The sequence below is a fragment of the Physeter macrocephalus genome, chromosome 21 (assembly GCF_002837175.3).
Source record: "Physeter macrocephalus isolate SW-GA chromosome 21, ASM283717v5, whole genome shotgun sequence".
Taxonomy (NCBI): Eukaryota; Metazoa; Chordata; class Mammalia; order Artiodactyla; family Physeteridae; genus Physeter; species Physeter macrocephalus.
In genome coordinates, this window is record NC_041234.1 from 457,864 (window position 1) to 467,595 (window position 9,732).

The 9,732-nt window shown below is 45.3% G+C and overlaps 1 protein-coding gene across 1 annotated transcript in view; it reads left to right on the top strand.

Moving 5' to 3' along the window:
- The window catches only part of GRPR (gastrin releasing peptide receptor), a 36,666-nt gene extending 32,460 nt beyond the window's left edge, over positions 1-4,206 (top strand). The window contains exon 4 of the mRNA XM_007122143.3: positions 310-4,206. The gene's annotated coding sequence lies outside the window, so the exon portion shown is untranslated. The remainder of the gene's footprint in view (positions 1-309) is intronic.
- The last annotated feature ends 5,526 nt before the right edge of the window (positions 4,207-9,732 follow it).

Consider the following 9,732-nt stretch of genomic DNA (forward strand, 5'->3'; position numbering starts at 1 on the left):
CCTCTCCCGTTGCGGAGCACAGGCTCCGGACGCGCAGGCTCAGCGGCCACGGCTCACGGGCCCAGCCGCTCCGCGGCACGTGGGATCCTCCCGGACCGGGGCACGAACCCGTGTCCCCTGCATCGGCAGGCGGACGCTCAACCACTGCGCCACCAGGGAAGCCCTATCATTTTTTTAAATCTCTAGAATGAGAGGACAGTCCCTTCTATTGCTGAGATCCTCTGAGCCCCATCATTGTTTCTATTTCTGTCTCTTAAGCATTTATGTAGCCACCTGCTCACAGTTGTCCCACTTCTGCCACCTTTGCAGCAACTCCTCTTGAGAAATCCTTCAACCACCATTCTACACTCATGTTCCCAATAGTGGAATGGAAGGAGACAGACAATTCCATCGCTTCGAACAATTTGTATGAATGATATCCCGTTAGCTTGTTATGTTTTGTAATTAGAGCTGAGAGAGACAGAAGAAAACACCTTGCTCAACCTCCTCCTTGTACAAAGAGTACTTTTCCTGTTTACACGTCTTCAACCTCCACGCACCTGTTATCTTGAACTGCTGCTCTACAATTTTACCCTTGGCTTTCTTCAAAACTCTTGAGTATAAGTGACTCCATACCTAGTTAGTTGCTAAAGTGCATAGCATTCTGGGTTCCTCGCATGGCTTGTTCAAGCATCTCTGATCTCCCTGCTTCCGAAGACGTTTTGGGAGTAGGACTTATCTTAATGCCTCCTTCAGTTAACATCATGGCATAGACTGTGTCTGGCCTCCTTTCTAGCTTCTGGATAAACAGGAGATCGATGTCTGGGTCTAGCTGTGTGTCCTTAGGCAAATCTTATCACCTCTTTGAGACTCTTCAGTGAAAAGGTTGGAGGAGGCCTTTGCCAGCCAGTGACCTAGAGGACTGATCAAATTATTTCGTGAATCAACTGATGGATCGACTCCAGCTTTCTCACTGAAATGAACTCAGCCGGGCCCTTCTCTAGGGAAGTCAAATTTTTATTTCACCTCCGGAACCTAAAATCACGGTGAGGGAGACCCAAGCCCCCACGTGGTATCACCTCTCTGTTAGGGCTGAGTGTGGCAGCGGCTGGAGCTAAGACATTTCACTCCTGGCCTCCAAAGATAATCACGTTTAGAGCTAATGTCTTTGGTGCTGCTGCTCGGAGGGATGTTCCACAGCAAGACTATCCTGGCCCTGCCCTGCTGTTGACGTGATGATTCCCCATAAGTGCAGATGGCTGAACCCTGTTCTTCTGGCTGCCCTCACTCCCCCACTGAACCTGGCCTTTCACCTCATTAATAAGCCCTGGATTTCCTTGCTTTGCCCCACAAACAATTTGGGTTCATCTTGAAGGATGGCGAACCCTTAGAGAAATAAACAGTTTAGAGGCTACTTCACACAAACCAAGTTCAGCTTATTATGAAAATATATGTTAAATTGAAATGAACTTGTCCATAGGACATGGGCACACTTAAGTTATAAAGTCTTCCTTTGTGCCCAAGTAGCCGTTGGTTACTGGTTTCGGAGTCTACTCCTGTGCCAAGTAGCTTCTGGTAATAGTGATTAGCTTTGTTTGGGGACTACAGATTGAATGACACCCTCAATCTGTGGACTGCAAGGTGGCTAAGTCACTTTTCCCAGGAGCCAGATAGAAACGATGGCCCCGGGAACCTGACTGTATGAGAGTGGAATAATTGTACACACGGTGTTGTGATGAGATGGGGAGGTGCAAACTTTCTTGCAATTTGTGCCCTTCCCACCCACACCAGGAAGGAGCTCCCATTAAAGAGTAGCTTAGCATTAACCCTGGGTTGCTGAGAGGAATGGAGCACATTTGAAACATTCGTCTAATATTTGGCTGAATTTTCATAAAATGGATTAACAACTGAAAACAAAGGAATTAGTCACTCCCCTGGGACCAGGCTTTGTGTGAGCTAGTCAATGAAACCGAGCCCTAACAAGCTCTACTTCATTCTGTATCTGGATGGTCACTTCTCTCAGCCCCAACCTCGACAGCTCCGCCCCCCGCCCCCGACACACGTACGCGCCCAACACAAACACAACAACTGTAATATCAAGCAATCTCTTACCATGATATTTGGCCTTCAAAGACACCCTTCTTTAGGAGCAATCAACAAACCGCACACTGAGAACAAGTTTTTCTCACGTGAAAGTTCACGTTAGAAATGCATTCGGTGGAATTTATCTAAATTTTTAAGAAGTTGAAGAGCCCCTCGGTTAAAATATTACATATTCACAATTAATTCAAAACATACTTTGCATTGACCTAGTGTTCACGGTCTACATTGCCTCATCTGATCCAAGCCTTCGCTGCTGACCAGAGAGCTGCTTTACATCCTTTACTGTGGAAATTTGTAAATGACATTGACTAGTGACCATCCACTATTAGATTAAAAGGCCCAGGGAACTATGAGGCTGAAGCATGAAAGTGTGGGTATGGGACCAGATTGACGTTAAAAAAGATGATTTCATATGGGTCAACGTAACCTGATCTCATTCATTCTCACGGCCCATTCTGTGCTATTGAAGAACAGTGCTGATCATCGCCACCCCAGTTTACAGGATAGTCTGTTGCCCCCCCAAGTGACTCTGTTTAACTTGGCACGAGGGAGTGAATGGAGTTGTCCGTTGGTTGCCTCAGGAGAGGCATACTATTGGGAATGGCATTCTGCGTCTGAATGAAGTCCTGGGGCTCTAGAAGTGCTGGAAGGAAGGGGCTCAACTTCCCCAAGCCCCGAGGACGTGCCACATGCAGTGCTGAGCACATTGCTGTTCATCCTAACCAGCACCTTGAAGAGCATTCAGAAGATGAAGCCAAGGCTCAGGGAGATGGCTCCACGATGCCAAGGCCACATGGCACAGCTGAATGACAGAGCATTAACCTGGGCCTGCATCTCTCTTACGTCCTCGTCCAGTCCACTGTTCAGCGTTGCTTCCCAAATCCAGCCCACGTGAGAAACTCAGTCCATGGAACATAATAGACCGTCCTGTTCCCCACTCTAGATTTTGTCCAAAGGCCTGAAGTAGTGATAAAGTCAAAGAATATGCACAAAGGGCATCGAAGATGTTTCTAAGCATGTAAGTTAAGGACTCACTGCAGGCAGAGGCTGAAATGCAGCACAAAGTAGGTGGGCAAGGAGGTCCCTTAGTTCAGTTACACCCAGAGACACAATTCAGTTGCAATCGAAGGCCCTGGGAAGAATTTCCCACCTGGTTATGTGACTAACTGAGGCGAAAAAAACCTTGGTGAAGTGCCATGTTCAGAGAGAGGACCCCAGTGAGAGGAATCAGTCCCGGCATCCTTCTTCAAATCAGGATTAGTTGGCGAAAAGGTGTCAGGAAGAGGTGGAACCACCCACTTCCCCCTCAAAAGAGTAAGATATGACAGTGGATGGTTTCCTGGAGTCTGGAGACACAGGCTACATGAATAGCCTTGAATAGAAAACGATCTCCTGGACTAAGGGGCCAAGTCATGGGCTCAGGTATGGACCTAGCTATCTGAGTGCCCAGCCCTAAATGCCCTGTTATAATCCCAGACACCAGTGTCTCTCTGCTCTCTCTGAGCTCACGTTCTAGAAAATAAGATTATTTTCCTTTTTTTACCCAAATTTAAATTTCACTCCCAGAGCTATATAATGCCATGGAAGGACTCACGTAATTTTATGGTCTTTTAAAAGGATCATTTTCATGGATAGTAAAACCTCACACACTGAACACCTCATTAATTCCCAGACAAGCTTGAAAATTTTGGTATAATCCAGGAGTTCAGTGTTCAAAGTACATTATATAATTTGGGCCTGTTGTGAATCTAAATTTTTCATCACGTTGCTTCAATTTTAGCTACTGATATTGATATATCAATATTGACCACGTACAACATTAAGAAAGTTAAACTGATTTCCCATAAAAATGTTTTTTCCTTTAATTTGGGCTTAACTGATTCAAACATGACCTTTTTGCATCCGAGTCAGCAGGGTTTTGGGTAATAAAATTTGTTGAAATAGTCAATTCAGTGAGTTGTAAAAATACCTGGCACAAACTTCTTTAATGTCATTTTCCATTTTGTTTGACATATTATACTCATATTTTGTAAATTATAATTGTACTTGTTAATATTAACTGTAAATATTTATTACATTAAAAATGTGCTCTGTATTAAATAACTCGGAACAAGTTCCAGGTGTGGTACTTAGTATAAATAATGTCATGGCTTGGCTTTGCCTAGACTCCTTAGAGTAATGAATTATTTATAAGAAATTCACAATAATAATGTGAATGATTCAGATCCTTTTAAATGTGCAAACTTAACTGTGTGACCATGTAAAATTTTGTCTATGAATCGTGCTCATTGATTGTACTCTTATTTTTCAAGAAATGTTCCCAGTGCTATCACATTGTACCTGGTCTGTATGACATTAAGTCAAATCCAGTGTAGTAAGCTGAATATTCAAGTCACAGAAGATAAGAAATGTGTTTTATTTCTTAATATAATAAAGCATAATTTATGAAATGGACAGATGCATGTACACAATGTTCAATAAAAATATAGCTGTTGCATGAATGTAGTCTGTAGCTATAGGCCCCATAGTTTCTTGGTTCCAGAACCATCTATCAATACACCAGAAGCACCCAGGCTGCTTGTTGCAAAAGGCAGATTCCCCAATTTGATCCCTATTGACTCTGGAACATCTGAGGGCGTGGCCTAAAAATCTGCATTTTAAAGCACCCTAGGGGATTCCTTAGAACGTGAGAGTTTTGTTTCATTAAACTTTTAAAATACATATTGAACTTTTGAATAAGTAAGCCACTCTCATGATTCAAAATTGAAAACACAGAAAGGTATTCAGTGAAAAGACACTAGGCTACTGCAGTCCCCTGTCCTCACAGTTCTCAGCATCCATCACCACCTTCCTCCAAAGGGTGGCCATTGTTATTAGTTCCTTACATGTGTATACCCCTGGACATTATTTATGCATATGCAAATAAATACAAATATGTGTTTTCCTGTATCCCACCACCGTTTTACATTTTACAGAAATGGTAGCATATTATATGCATTGTTTTGCCTCTTGCTTGCTTCACTACACACTGTATCTTGGCGATCTTTCCGTATCATTATATAAACTTCTTCCTCATTCTTTCTTTCCTTCTTTTTAAAAAAAAAAATTATTTATTTATTTGGTTGCACCGGGTCTTAGTTGCGGTACGCGGGCTCCTTAATTGTGGCGTGCAAACGCTTAGCTGTGGCACACATGTGGGATCTAGTTCCCAGACCAGGGATCAAACCCAAGCCCCCCGCATTGGGAGCGCAGAGTGCTAACCACTGCGCCACCAGGGAAGTCCCCTCCTTTTTTACACCTACAGAGTATCTCCTAATTTATTTATCCAGTCTGCCATTGATGAACATTTAGGTTGTTTCCAATATTTTGCTATTACGAACATTGTTGCAGTGAATCTCATATATAATTTCATGCATGAGCAAGTGTTGGGAAAAAAAAAACCCTAAATGTGGAACTGTGGAACCAAAGACCATGTATCTTAATAATTTTGACAGTTATTCCAAATTTTTCTCTTTAGGGCTTGAATACCAAAGTTTGAGAGCCTCTGCTTTCTGGGATAATCCTAATCATCAGAGAGCAGGAAAGCCGCAAAGAAACGACACAACAGCTGGCCGCAAATGGGGGCTGTCCATGCTCCCTGCGCCCTAGGTGAGAAGGGGTAACCAGGCATGCCCATCAGATGCGGTCAGCCAATTCCCGGAGGGGCACCCTGCCAGCCAGGCCCAGGGGCTCCAGCGTGTGGAGGTGTGTATAACCACCACCATGGGGTCATCTTGGGAGAAGGCTCTCTATTCCCAGGTATATCACCACCTCCCCTGCCACGCACCCCACCCCCATGAAGTATAGCACGTACACCCCCTGGTTAAATTGTAAATGCTCTCTGAAAGTGTCAACGCTTTAAATAGCTAAAAGTGATGATTCATATTTGGGCCTGAAGTAGACTCTGTATCTCTAATTTTCCTGGATTACATGGGAAGACGGCAAGACTAAAATCTTTGAGGCACCCAAGGCATAAAACCTAAGCTGACGTTTAAGATTAATCTATGTTCATTGCTCAGAGCTCCACCCAAAGCACAGGTGATTTTTCCTATTAGAAACTCTGAAGCATGCTGCCTACTATGCCAGAAAAGAAAGCTTTATTAATGCACAGATTGTAGTTTGAGAATTTAATATTCTCTTAGAGTCATGGATTATTGGAGTTGGAAGACACCCCAGAGAATGCCCAGACCCCACCCCACATCTCACAAATGAGGAAGTTAAAGGAAAGTGTCATGATTTGTGTTTCCACACGTCATCAGGCTTTGGGAAAATGAAAACTAATTGGCTTGGAGATGACGTGGATGAGGAGAGGTTCATCAGGCCCTTCTGCTAGAGGGAAGGTGAATCACGCAGGACTATCCTATAACACACCAGGCAGAGAACCTTCCTGTTCACTGGGTTCAATATTGAGAAACAAGAGAAATGGGATAATATGTTGTCAAGAAAACGACACAAAAGCAGGAGTCCTGCCCCTTAAATATGGACTGAACTGTGTTCAGTATTATAGAAATGAATTTATAAAAGCACAGCCCCCTTCCCACAGCCGAGATCAAGGAGGTCAAGCATTTTGTTCCCTATCACTGGTCAACTTTGACAGCTACCCAGTGTGTTTCCCAGTGTGTCCCTCCCACCTCAGGGCCTCTCAGAGGGACTAGACTAGCTCTGACTCACTAGTGTGCTGTTTGCTAGAACAGTCTATGTTGGGGTGTCCACTCTTGGGGAGTTTTCCAGGATATTGCAAAAGTATGGTCAGTGGACCAGCAGTGTCGCCATCACCTGGTAGCTAATTGAAAATGCAGACTCTTGTGCCCGGCCTCACACCTACTGCATCGGAATTCTACCAGATGCCCAAGTGAATCCCATGCATATTCAATTCGTGGTCACTGGCAGAGGACATCATTTACTGTGAAGAAATCCACATTGGGCTTGATATTTTTTTCTGTGCCATCTGGTGATGTCTACACATTTCCCCAAAGCACCTGGGTTGGGAGCCTTGGAATCCCTTTCCTTATGTGGCCTGAGTTCAATTCAACACCTTAGTCATTTGGACCTAAACTCTGTCCATACAGAGTGGCAAGGTCCCCCAGTGTCCCATCCCTGCTCTCTAAGAGCTGGGAGTATATGAGTTGAGGACATCAGCCTTGCAGGACTGCTCGCCCTTATCGACCTAGAGTCATCTTATACCTCTAATGTTGCTCTCATGCCCACATTCTTTTTTTTTTTTAAATTAATTAATTAATTTATTTATTTATTTATTTTTGGCTGTGTTGGGTCTTCGTTGCTGCGCGCGGGCTTTCTTTAGTTGCCGCGAGCGGGGGCTACTCTTCGTTGCGGTGCGCAGGCTTCTCGTTGTCGTGGCTTCTCTTGTTGAGGAGCACGGGCTCTAGGCACGCAGGCTTCAGTAGTTGTGGCACGCGGGCTCAGCAGTTGTGGCGCACGGGCTTAGCTGCTCCGTGGCATGTGGGATCTTCCCAGGCCAGGGTTCGAACCCATGTCCTTTGCATCGGCAGGCGGATTCTTAACCACTGCGCCACCAGGGAAGCCCATGCCCACATTCTGTTACTGTCCCTTTTCCTGGGACAAAATCCAATGTTTCTGGCCTGGATGTCAACTCCCTACTCCCCAAGCCTATCTCCCACGTGCTACCCTTCCCCCTGCACCTAGAGAGTTCTTCCATCCACACCTTGCTCCTGAGTGGTCCCTGACACCTCTTTAGCCCAGTGCTTCTCAACCTGGGCCACCCTTAGAATCATGTGGGGAGCTAATCCTGATGCCCAGGCCCTGCCCCAGAACAACTGAGTCAGAATCTCTGGGATGGGGGGAGAACCAGGCATCCCTATTCCAAGCTCCCCAAGTGATCGCAATGAGCAGGCAAGGTTGAGGACCACCTCACCTGGAATGCCCTCTTGGATCTCAGCTGGCCCGAATCCGCCCCATTCCTCAAAGCTCAGCTCCCGTGTTCTCCCTCCGAGAAGCCCTCCTGCTCTCCTGTGCTCACACAGCACTTCCTCTATGGGTCCCAGCTTTTATCATAGCCTGCCTTGAATTATATTTACTTGTGTGAATGCTGGTCTCTCCTGGTAGATCAGGGACTGACAGTCATTTTCTATAAAGGGCCAGAGAGTAAATATTTTAGGCACTGTGGGACATACAGTCTCTGTCAAGACTACTCAACCGTGCCCTTGTAGCATAAAAGTAGCCACAGATAATACGTAATGGATGAATGTGGCTGTGTCTTAAGTAATCTGTATTTGCAAAAACAGGTGGTGGGCTAGATTTGGCCTGAGAGCTGCCATTGCTGACCCCTGCATGAGACTAACATAGTACTTTAGGGGCAGGAATCTTTTCTCCTCCCTCTCTCCCTTCCTTCCTTCCTCCCCTTCCTCCCCCTCCTCCTCTCCCCCTCCTCCTTCCCCTCCCCCCGCCTCCTCCTCAAAAAAATCCAAAAAATCCTCTTGTGGAGCTCTATGTGTTCAGTCTCTCACAACCACAGCCTCAAGCATGAGCAGACAAAGTGAAGTAGGAGGAGTCAGGGTTCATCAATTCTGCCTTTTAGGCAAATATTAATATTTACCTAACTTATTCCCTATAGAACTGTCAAACAAATGATTCCATCTGCAGTGCACAGAATCACTCACCGACAGTGAGAATGCATTTCCTATGCCAGGACTAATTTCCAGCATACGTGGGCTCCCTTCTACCGTGCTGTAGGCTGGAGAGCATCCTGAGAAGGTTAATAAGGTGCAGGCATCTGAATAGAAGTCAGCGTCTGTAAGAGGCAGCTGTCCAGTTTACAAACCCAGACTGGAGGAAAGCACTCTGATTAGCAGCACCAACAGACATTGACCTAATCCACCCTTATTAAAAAAAACTATGCCTGCTCCAGACATGAGTGAAAGGAACCAGGGCTCCCTGGCCTGTAACCACAGACAGGTGAGGCTTCTGAGAGCTCCTTAATGTGGGTGGTCAAATTTGTTATAAGGTGTCTTAATCCATTCGAGCTACTGTAACAAAAATACCATGGACTGCGTAGCTTATAAACAACAGAAATTCGTTTCTTACAGCTCTGGAGGCTGCGAAGTCCAAGATCAAGGTGCTGGGGATTTGGTGTCTGCTAAGAGCCCACTTCCTGGTTCAGAGATGAGGCCTTCTAGCTGTGTCCTCACACAGTGGAAGGGGTAAGAGAGCTTCCTCAGGCTGCTTTTTATAAGGGCGCTAATCCTGTTCATGAGGACTCTACTCTCATGACCTAGTCCTGTCCCAAAGGCCACCCTTCGTAATATCATCACCTTGGAGGCTAGGATTTCAACATATGAATTTGGGTGGCGGCAGGGTGTGACGGACGACAAAGACATAGGGGTTCATTTCCATTAGGAAATATGCTGGTGAAAGAGGTGCAAAGACCAAAGTAAACTTTCTCACGCACACTCCCAGAGAGTGGCTTATTTAAAATAAAACCACTCTCACACTATCCCAGTCATCCCAGCATTGTATCTCTTAATTCCCCTTTCTTCTCTCTACTTCAAAATGTATCTCAGGCAGTAAGAGGAAAGACTGTGTACAGACTACTGGACTGGGATACACAGACGGAGCAATAAGAATACCAAAGTA